Source organism: Lissotriton vulgaris, chromosome 4_1, assembly GCF_964263255.1.
Source record: "Lissotriton vulgaris chromosome 4_1, aLisVul1.2, whole genome shotgun sequence".
NCBI lineage: Eukaryota > Metazoa > Chordata > Amphibia > Caudata > Salamandridae > Lissotriton > Lissotriton vulgaris.
The window spans coordinates 1,950,342,498-1,950,353,509 of NC_141691.1; positions in this window are offsets into that span (position 1 = coordinate 1,950,342,498).

The following is an 11,012-nucleotide window of genomic DNA, read 5'->3' on the forward strand; positions in this document are numbered from 1 at the left end:
TGAAGTGAAATTGGAGCGGCCTCGCAACAATAGTGAGTGCAGCCGAGTTTGTTAATAATCCCTAAGCGACGGTGACTGTTTGTTTTAAACACAAAATCTAATATGGGCAGGCACCTGTTTCCAAGCAATCCGATTTTGTAGGTAACAGAGTACATGAAGATCGGGTGTGGACAAAGATCACACAATACTGATAAGTGCAGACTCAGAGACCGACCTCGCTTATAACACTGAGGTTTCCAGATTCGATGTAGGAGTATGACAATGTATTATTGGGGCAAGATATAGAGCTTCTCCTTACTCAAATGGGTGTAATTTCATATTTATAGATCTCCCTAGTTTCGTTACTTGATTTCGCGCACGAGAAAGTGTCACTCATATTCCCTGAAATGTCACTCATAATTACACAAAAATTATGAAAATGTCACACATAGCAATCTGAAACCTTGGCAGCTATGTAGGTTATTCGACAGCAGTTACATTAACCGCCCTACTTCAGTCGGTATTATTTGTATGTTTGAGAGAGGAAAACGGTGCGAGCTGGTGAATCATGCCCTTTGTTAGGCAGTACTTCGGGGAGCTGTACATACTAACATCACCGCTTTTTTTGCATACAAGCTCACCGTCTCTCCTAGTTCCCGGCACACCCGCAGAAAGGGCATCCCAGATTGCAAAATAAGAAGTTTAAAAAGAGAAAATAACAAGACAACAGGTGTTTTCAATCTATCCACCCAAGATCGGGAACAATATCAGTGGTCTCTGATGTAGGGTGACCACCCGTCCGGTATTTCATAGTTAAAGTGACTATATTATCCCTTATAGGCGCCTTTTGACCTTTGTTATAGGAATTGCTCTCCGGGCAATGAGCTACCTGTGGTTACGCACGGAAGAACGAGGAGGCTCCAGATAACTTTCAGCAGCATATTTATTTATCAACTCACGCTGCTCCAACTCATAGAATAATGGCGCTCTGTCCCATTCACAAATGTCACCCACCCGAACCCTCAGCACCAATATTCTAGGCGCGCGCCCTTTGACCAAAATGTAAGTAGAGGAGGAATGACGGGGAGAGGGGAAGGCAGCAGGGAAGAAAACATGGGTAAATACATAATGTAGTAAGCATACGAACATAACACATTTCACTAAGATAAACCATGAATAAGGGAGCCTTAATCCTCCTACGACATTTTCCTTGATGGAATTCTTGACCTAGGGGCAAATCTCACATCTCATCTCATCCTCATCTCTTTATTACCGGGCTGTCAGAGAAAACTTAATCATCTACTGCCAAAGGTTCCTCGGTCGTAGTTTTATCCAGTTCAGAACATTCGTCATGTACCTGAGGATTCTCTTCAAGCAATAGGGGAACATCCACAAACTTATGTACCATACCACCTTTGCATTCCTCAGACATCCTCTCACTTTCATCCAGTGTGCACTTGGACAGTCAACATTTGCCATCTTGCTTTATAACACTTCTTGTATTAGTTTTGATCACTCTGATGGGTTCAGAGAATTTGCTCAAGCCTTTACTAATCCTTCTGCCCCACCTAATTCTCACAAAATCACCTACAGCGATCCTACAAGATGCAACCTTATGTGCCATGCCATATTGTCTTTTAGATTTACCCTGTATGTCACTGACCTTCTTGACAACAAACATGTTGTGCTTTTTCATAATCTTATGCTTTGAAAATAGTTTAAACCACCAATGACAGATCAGCGAAGTGCGTTGTCTTCCTTTCAGAAGCACAAAAGGTGACCCTCCTGTGACAGCATGGGGCGTGATTCTATACTACCACAATCTTTCACAAACAGATCTCATAAAAGTAATCTTTCCTACCACAGCCAAGTGTATACTTTCTGTTAGATAACAATTACATTGTTCAACGAAACTGTTGCATTGTGGGTTATATAAAGCTATGCATAGATGTTTTATCTTATGGGTACAGCGAAACTGTGTCATTTAATTTGAAATAAATTGTCCACAACCAGTTTTTCAGGATATCCTACCCTACCAAACACCTCCATGAGAAATTCAATACCCCAACTGGTGCTTATGCTTTCCACACACTTTACCTCTGGCCACTTGGAATGACAATGGCAAACCTCATTCCACTAACTAAATTCACCAATGATCCCACAAGATCTAATCACACTTTTTGCCAAGCATGTTCTGGCCATGGAGTAGCTTGCATGGGAGGAGCTTGAGTCTTGCAATTTTTTGTGTCACTTTACACACCTTACACTTTCTTACAAATCAATCAGCATCCATATCCATTCCAGGCCACCAGTAATGTTCCCGCATTTGATTTTTCAATGCAATCATATCCATGTGCCCTCAGTGACTCCATTCAAGAAGACAATTTTGTAATTTCACAGGTGGAATACATTTGTCATTACGAAATACAAATTCCACATTACCAGATAATTCAGGGGCCACTTGGGCAAGGGTATGCAGGGAGCCACAAGGCTTTTTAATACTAGGCCACCCTTCAACAATATAATTTTTGACCAGATTGAGTTCTACATCCTTAGAGTATTCAGTGATCCACAGGGTATCGTCGTCAACTTCTGTATTACCTCCAGTCACACTGGCCACTACATCCAAATCCTCTTCTAGGTACATTTCCTTCTTTTCATTATCCTGGCATAACCTGGAGAGAAAATCTGCCACTTGGTTTAAACGGCCAGGCACATAATTAATATCAAAATTGTACTCTTGGAGTTTGGAGGACAACCTGGCAATGCGGGCAGTAGCATTTCTCCCTCCAACGGGAACAGAAAAGGTATAAGGGGCTTCTGGTCTTATACAATGGCAAAACTGTTTCCCCACACAAAATGTCTACAATGGTTGGTAGTACAATCAAGACAAAGTTTCTCTGCCTGTGTACAAAGCCCAATGTGCTAATAGTCACTGATATAAATGCCACCAACATAAAATACTCCAGAATCAGGTCCTCAAATTATGAGCTATTACCTTTGCAAAACCTTTTTTCTATCCTAGCGCGGACCAGTGACCCTCACAAGGGATCATCTTATTCCTGGGCTCCCTAGTGCACTGTCTGGGGTCCTTTATCAGAGGACTCTGACATCTTCCGTTCCCGGCTCAGGAATCTCTCCTTTCCTTCGTATTTGGTAAGCCGTGGTCTGACTCTGTGTACACCCCCTCTATTTAGATATCTCCATTGAGATCTCGCTGACTGCAGTTTTCTTTTATTATGCGTTCTTAGAATTTCTCAGGCCCGGGCCACAAGCTCATGCATCGCTCGTCTAACAGTGACGTTCTGTTGCCATCCCTTTGTTGTTTTTTCCAGGTAGATCCTCCGGGGCCATCGGCTGTTATATTGTATGTACCTGATTTCTTTCTTAGGTTTATTTTCTGTCACTGGGATCACGATTGTGTGAGCATGTTCACGGACACCACAAGTCTTTCTTCTTTTTTGGCAGGGGTGTTAGACACAGTGGTATTTGGATAGTTTTTACCATACAGTGATTTTATCGGTTTCTATAACCTCTGCTGTTTTTTCTAGTATAGTTCCCTTGTATATATCCTTATCAATATATTCAGTTGTCATTAACCTATGCCTTCTTTCTTTTTATGCTGTGCTGGTTACTGGTTGTGCATATCCACGGCACACAGCACTATTATATATAGTGTCTTTTATTTTCTGTTTTTCAAGGGGCGTCCTCCCTTGTTTACACCTGATCTTTGTGCCCTGAAGAAGGTGAGACCCATATCTGAGTCACGCACTGAAACGTGCGTCGGCGCCGGATCTTTCTTATCAACCTGTTCTTATTCCCCCTTCACTATCATTAATATGTTGCGAAGAAATTGGATTCCAAACATGAATTGTACCATCAATTGAAAAAAACTGTTTTATTCATGTATTAAATTTGAAATTTATCCAAGAGTTCCACACTTGTGGATCTCACAGAATTATCTATTGTCTCTTGTGGTGTGGGGGTATCTGTTTCAATGTATACATTGTTATTTTGCAAGTGTTGAACCTTTATTTTCTAGGACCTATGAGTATGTGTCGGTATGCTTCTATATGGGTCGAATAAATGTGTGTGTGTGGTGTAGGATGCACCGGGATTATTTTTTTGGTGTATTATTTATTGTGTTTCTATATAAACTGCAAAATTAAATTGATAAAATACATTTGATATTTTTCGTATTTAATGTCTTTGTGGATCATATTTTGGAAGGCCAGTGTTTCATGTTTGGGGCAATTATATCAGTGACTAGGGGACGGAGCTAGCTCGGGAGCGCGATGGACACTTAGACCCGGAGCTCCTTCAAGCCACAACACAATCCGCTAAAATATCCTGCAGCTGAGGCGACTTTGTTGCTGCAATACTGCTCCTGAGGTGCCGGAAGTGACTCGGAGACGCCGAGTTGTGCCGGTTCTGTGATCGCGGTGCCCACCCGGAGGCAGAAGGTATCGAGGAGCTTCATCGCGGCTGGGGCGCAAATCCCCGGCCCACAGCAGCTCGTGTGGCCGAGCTACGTCAAGCTACGTGTGGCCAAGAGGGGGAGGCAGGAGCCGGTGTCTCAGAGCGGCGGAAAACTGAAGTCGGAAAGTGCTGTACCCGCCTCGGTGGGGAACGGGCCTCAGGATTACATCGGCTAATGAGAGCGGACACAGCGGAGAAAGAACCAAGTGACCTGCGCGAGGGGATGGAGCCCCGAGGCTGTGTCGAGTGTTCCGGGAGTTTTCTGTAAGTCAGGGCGGCGGCTGCTGCCCGGTGTTGACCTGGAGCCAGTCTGCGGTGACGCCCTGGACGCCCTTCAAGTGTACGCGAGGAAGGAGTGCGGCATCAGCAAGGTGTTGGTGTCTGGCTGGTAGGGTTCCGGCACCTGCAGGCGCGAACGTGGCAGATTGCGGATGGGACACGGCGGGAGACCCCTGGTGTCAGGATCAGCACTCTGCAGGATTTGTTCGCAGCAATAAGCTCCACCTCCGGACCTCCCAAACACCCTGACGGTATATACACAGGGTGTTCGAGCGATACGGTGAGGGAAAATCCCCAAATGGGGAAAACCCAAGGAAGGAAAGGAGGGGACAGCAGGGAAAGGATGCTGCAAAACAAAATGACACAGATTAGTACACTTCCTATGTCTACTCTCAGTAAGGTCTCACTAGAACAGATTATCACCTGTAGAAAGTATGAATCAATCTCCAAACGACGGCACTCTTCCCTTTTCCTCCTATCCCTCCACAACACAATAAGCACAGTTAGCATACATGATTATAGCAACGCCCTGCACACTATAAATAGTTATGATTCATTGCCTTAACATACCCCCAGAGTGAGATCACTCAAAGTAATGTAAATCATACTGCCAATAGCAATCTTGCACAGTATTCTGCTTCCAGTAACCAGCAGATAAGGAAAGTACAAAACCAAAGCAAAACTGTAGGGGGCTTATTCCAATTCCATCGACATCAATTGCATCATTAATATCCAAGAATTTCATACAAGCCTCCTTGGTCACTTAACAACCAAATACGGAGAGGTGTAGCACCAAACCACTTGCCACCCGCTTTGGTACTTGTAATCCAACCTGAGTTAACAATCATTCGTCATTAGTTCATGACGGTAATGAGGAGATTACCTTTCCCCTTCATTCCGCCACTTGAAGATAAAGCCCCTTCTGATCGGAGCCAACAATCACCAGTCCTGCCCTAGCCAGGGAAGGCATGAAACCAAAAGCAGATCCAGGATCGAGTCAAAACCGACTCGCGCAGTTTCTGATCATGAGCGCGCGGCGCTCCTTAACCGGAAAGCGAAGGCAAAGATAAAAGTTTACAGAGTACAATACCAATGCTCGGAACTCTAGGGCAGCAGCGTTCCAACTAGCCCCCTTCTCCCTGGACGATGCAGGAGAACTGAGAGCAGCCGCTCCCGCTGGAAACACAGAGAATCACTAGCGCCGAGCAACCCGCTCACCTGCGCTAAATCACAATGAAAGCAAGGGTTCATGGGAGTTGTAGTTCCCGGCCCGTGATAGATGGGAACTGTCGTTTTTTAGGCAGGAGCGAGGGCTAATTCCTGACACCTGGGGCACATAAAAGTGCTGTGACCTCGGTCCTGACCATTGCACCCACGGCTACCCCAGAAGACCAGAGCTGAGAGTGGGCTGGTCCTACACCTGGGGAACATTATAAACATACTCAGAAATTGGCATCATTGGACCCGGGGGCATACTGAGTGCAGTTGGGGGTGAGCCAAGCTTGGCCTGGGGTTGTGACCCTCACTCCTGAAATGCCATCAAGCAGGTCAGATCACCTACTTAGTTGGACAACTGGGCTTGAAGGGGGTCAGCCACGCCAAGCACAAGAGTAAAGACTGCGACGAAGTGCCTAGAGTGCGTGGGGGCCACGTGGGCCAATGGTGACTACGTAACGCAGGAGGATGATATTGTGAGCAGTCCTGGCCCGGCCCAGGGATTCCTGTCCGGCCTGTAGTCACACTTAGTATTGCCTGGGTGACGGTTTAGATTGCCTGGAGTGTACGCAGGCAACAAGAATGGGTAAGGGTGATAAGAACCAATCTAAATTGACCTTTGAACAACGACGGTCCAAGTCACAGGACCCTGGCCCCGGCATGGGGCGCAGAGGCAATGGCGCCAGTGCGAGAGGATACAGAGGAAGACATTCGCGTTATTCTAAAATCGATGGAACAATCCCTGCAGAGCGGCATCACTGCGTTAGGCGCTCAGATGGACGCTATGTCGTATAGGATGGATAGAATGGTGGAGCGCCTGGACAAGCACGCCAAACGTCTAGACATGTCTGAGCGGCGCCTCACGGAGGTGGAGGAGGCCCACACCGCGCTAGACGATGATCACAAACAACTGGGGAAAGTAATACGTGTTCTACAGGATAAGACAGAGGACATAGAAGCACGTTCCCGGCACTGTAACCTCCGTCTGGTAGGCCTTCCGTAAACGACCGCTAAAGGCAATATGGAACTATTCATGGAGAAATTACTTGTTTCTTTGCTGGGAGAAGGGGTCTTCTCGGCAATGTTTGTTGTGGAGAGGGCGCAGAGGGCCCTGGGACCTCGTCCTCCGCCGGGCGCTCCTCCGCGTCCAATTATTGCAAAACTACTCAATTATCGGGATAGAGACGCTGCTCTGCGGGTGGCTAGGGAAAAGAAGACCTTGAAATACGAGGGCCCGGAACTCTCTTTATTCCCTGACTTTACAGCTCGGGTACAGGAGGCCTGCAGACATTTTGTGCCCCTCAATAAGCAACTACGCGAACTGGGTGTGGATTACGCTAAGCTGTACCCCGCAAGGCTTCGAGTTAACAGACAGGGGAAGTCACACATATTCACTGACCCCCAAGGGTTTGCAGCAGGCTATCAAAACTTGGACCAAGGACCGGAGGACCAGCCCGAAGCACTTGCAGCACGATGGAATGGAGGGTGCCACGCTGGATGAACAAGACTAAATTGCATGTTGGCGAAATTTACAATGTTAATATGTTCAAGTGAACACGAAGTGAGATGCTCAGTACATCCGGATAAGTAGTTTCCTGTACTAATATAGGCCCACTGAAAATAGGGGGGGGGGGGTCCCTCTGAAGGTGAAGGCTTGAAATGGTTCTTACGACTTAGGTTCTACGTAGCAAGGTAGCGGGAGGGCCTACTGCATACTGATTGGTCGCATGAGGTGTCAGGTGATTGGACTGCTTGGTGGAGATCCTAGAAGAGCGGATCAGGACTCGAAGACTGAGATAAGTTGGAGACGCCAGTTGGCTTGTTCATTGGGGCGGGAAGCTTTGTAGCCTCAGCTATATAAGTTACTTTGTGGCAAGGAGGGGCTGGGGACAAATTATGCTGATTGTTATCACCTATTTCAGCTGGAAGCGGGGAGCAACCTCCGCCCACGCGTGCCTTGCACTGTTGTTGTTTTTGTTTTTCACCGTAGGGTTCATGGGTAGTGCCAGGGGGGGTTTGGGAGTGGGGGGATGGAGAACCATAATGCATGCGGCCATGTTGGGGGCGTTCTGCTGTGGGTGGGGGATGGGGGGAAGTTGTGCCGCAGGGGAGGGTATGGTGTGGATGTTTGTTGTGGGTTGGTTCGATGCAGCACGGTATGTCTGTGCCCTATAGTCCAAGATTTGCTTTATACACACAAAACGCTACATTTGGCAGATACGCAACGTGACACTCGGGGACGGGGCGGGGAAATAAGGTCCTTGTCCTGGAACGTTAGGGGACTCAATGACCACCAGAAACTCAGGAAAGTTTTGAGCTACCTTAATAGGCATGATGTAGACTTAGCACTGCTGCAGGAGACTCATCTCCCTCAATCTAGTTCTATGTTAAACTATAGGGGGCTGGCGGGTAATGTCAACTCGGCCGGTTTTACCACACATGCTAGGGGCGTCCTGAACTGGGTTAACCCCAGATCTTCGCTCACACATACGCAACTTAAAGGGGACCCGGAAGGTAGATACGTTGTCTCCAGGTGTGCGGGCAGAGGGATGAACTTGCTCATAGTAATGTTTATGGCCCGAAGTACGACTGCCCTGAATTCTTTAGGGATATAGCTGCGATTGTTGCCCAGTGGGGAGATGCTAAGATCCTTTGGGGAGGAGTCTTTAACTTGGTCAGAGACCCGGACAGGGACAGATCTGTAGGACCTCTTAGGAACCAGTCGGCTGCCGCTAAGAAGCTTGATGAGGTATTAGTACGTTTGGATTTGTGTGACGTGTGGCGTGAAAGGAATGCAGAGAAGGGGGGGTTACACGCATTACTCGGCATACCATAACATACATACTTGAATAGACTATTGGATGGTTACCACTGCACTGCTACATAAGGTGCAGCACTGTACGGTGCTGCCACGTACGCTCTCGGATCATTCCCCGTTATTGTTGGTGTTAGAGATTCCGGGTAGGCGACCGCCGCCATTAACGTGGAGGTTTCCACCTTACTCCCTACTAGACCCTGTGTTCAGAGAAGAGATGGCTGAAGCCATTGACACTTTCTGTGACACAAACACTTATTCTGTAGACGATTTCCAAACACTATGGGAGACATTTAAAGTTTACATCAGAGGGGTTGCCATGGCTAAACATTCGGGGGTCCTTCGAGCATTACGCAAGACGCTGTCGGGTTTAGAGGCGAAACTTGCTGATCTAGAGCAGCGACGACCTGTAGGGGGCGGGGAGATACTTGATGAGGAAATTAAAGTGGTGCTGATGCAATACCATGAGGCAGCGGATAGCGAGGTGAAACATCTAGGCAAGTACGCTACTGCGCGTTTGTACGGAGAAGGGGAACGGCCGGGAACTTTCTTGGCCCGATTGATGAAGGCGAGAAGAGGCAAAACGCTAGTCACTGAGATTAAGTCGGATTGTGGGGTGCTTTTGACAGACGAAGCGGAGGTAGCAGAACGTTTCTGTCAATATTACTCAGAGTTATATAGTTCACAATTGACGGACACCAATGAGCAAATTACGGAGTATCTGGAGCATATCCAGCTTCCTTTTCTTCAAAATGCACACAGGGAGCTGTTAATGCACCCAATAAAAAGGGACAAGATAATTGAAGCAGTGGGCAGTATGAAGGCGGGTAGTGCCCCGGGGTCGGATGGTTTAATAGTTGCCTTTTATAAGACATTTCTGGAACAATTACTCCCACATCTAGCAGCCCTATTTGATGATATGTGCGAAAGGGGCACACTGCCGCCGACTACGAGGGAGGCCATGCTCGTGGCTATTCTGAAGCCAGATAAACCGTTGGACGAGTGCGGTTCATTCCGTCCGTTGTTTCTACTTAACGTAGATGTTAAAATATTCGCCAAGATCATGGCTACTAGGCTGGCCCTGATGGTGCATCTTTTGGTTGCTCCCGAACAGGCAGGATTTATTCCATCTAGGAATTTAACATATAATCTCCGTACAATCTTTGGGGTAATGCAGCACACCCGACAGGATATGGAAAAAGCGTTCGACTCTGTGGAATGGTCCTTTTTGACGCGAGTGTTGCAAAGAATGGTGCTGGGGGCGTTTTTTTTACAAATGCTGGGGACACTCTATCACAAGCCAATAGTCAGGGTGCGGATTGGAGATTTGGTCACTGCCCCTTTTAATATCGCCAGAGGTACCAGACAGGGCTGTCCGCTGTCGCCGCTGCTGTACACTCTAGTGGCGGAACCATTGGCTTGCGCGTTGAGGGAATATCATGGTAATGAAGGCATCGGATTCCATATGTACAGAATAGAAGTATCCACATACGCGGATGATACGCTGTTGTACGTGAGAGACCCGGAAAATAACCACTCCGATTATTAGGGAGATAGTCAGATTTGGTGCGCTGTCTGGACTTCGGGTGAACTGGGGTAGGTCTCTGGTGTTCCCATTGACATCTACCACTACAGAATTTGACATGGAATACCCATTATTGTGGACTACGGACTCTGTGAGATATTTAGGCGTGAGACTGCACACAGATGCGGATATAGTATTTAGAAAAAATTATGGCACAGCCATTTCTCGGCTAGAAGACGAGGTTGATTTGTGGTGCCGTCTGCCTTTGTCTCTGATGCTGCGTGTCTCCATTATGAAGATAGTGGTGCTGCCCCGCCTCTTGTTTTTCTTCACGGATATCCCACTGGTATTACCGCGCGTATTCTTCCACAACCTAAGGCAATTGATGTTGAAGTTGGCGTGGGGAGGCAGGCAGGCTAGGGTGAAGTGGGAGGTGCTGGTGCTGCCATATAACTTAGGCGTATTTCAAAGGACAGTGGTCCCTAGTAGTTTAAGGATCTAAGCAAAATGATAGACATACGCTCAATAGTGAGTATGACCTTTGTCCAACCGGACAGAATTTTAATTAAAGAAAAATGCAAAAATAAAGAGGAATTTTTAAAAAGTGGGTACATCCAGTAACCCACAGGGGACAAGACAAAACAAGGGGGTAGGGTTAACGCAAACAAGGGCAGTCTGTACTATTAGTTCAGTGAACAGACAAAAATACATTTCAAAGCA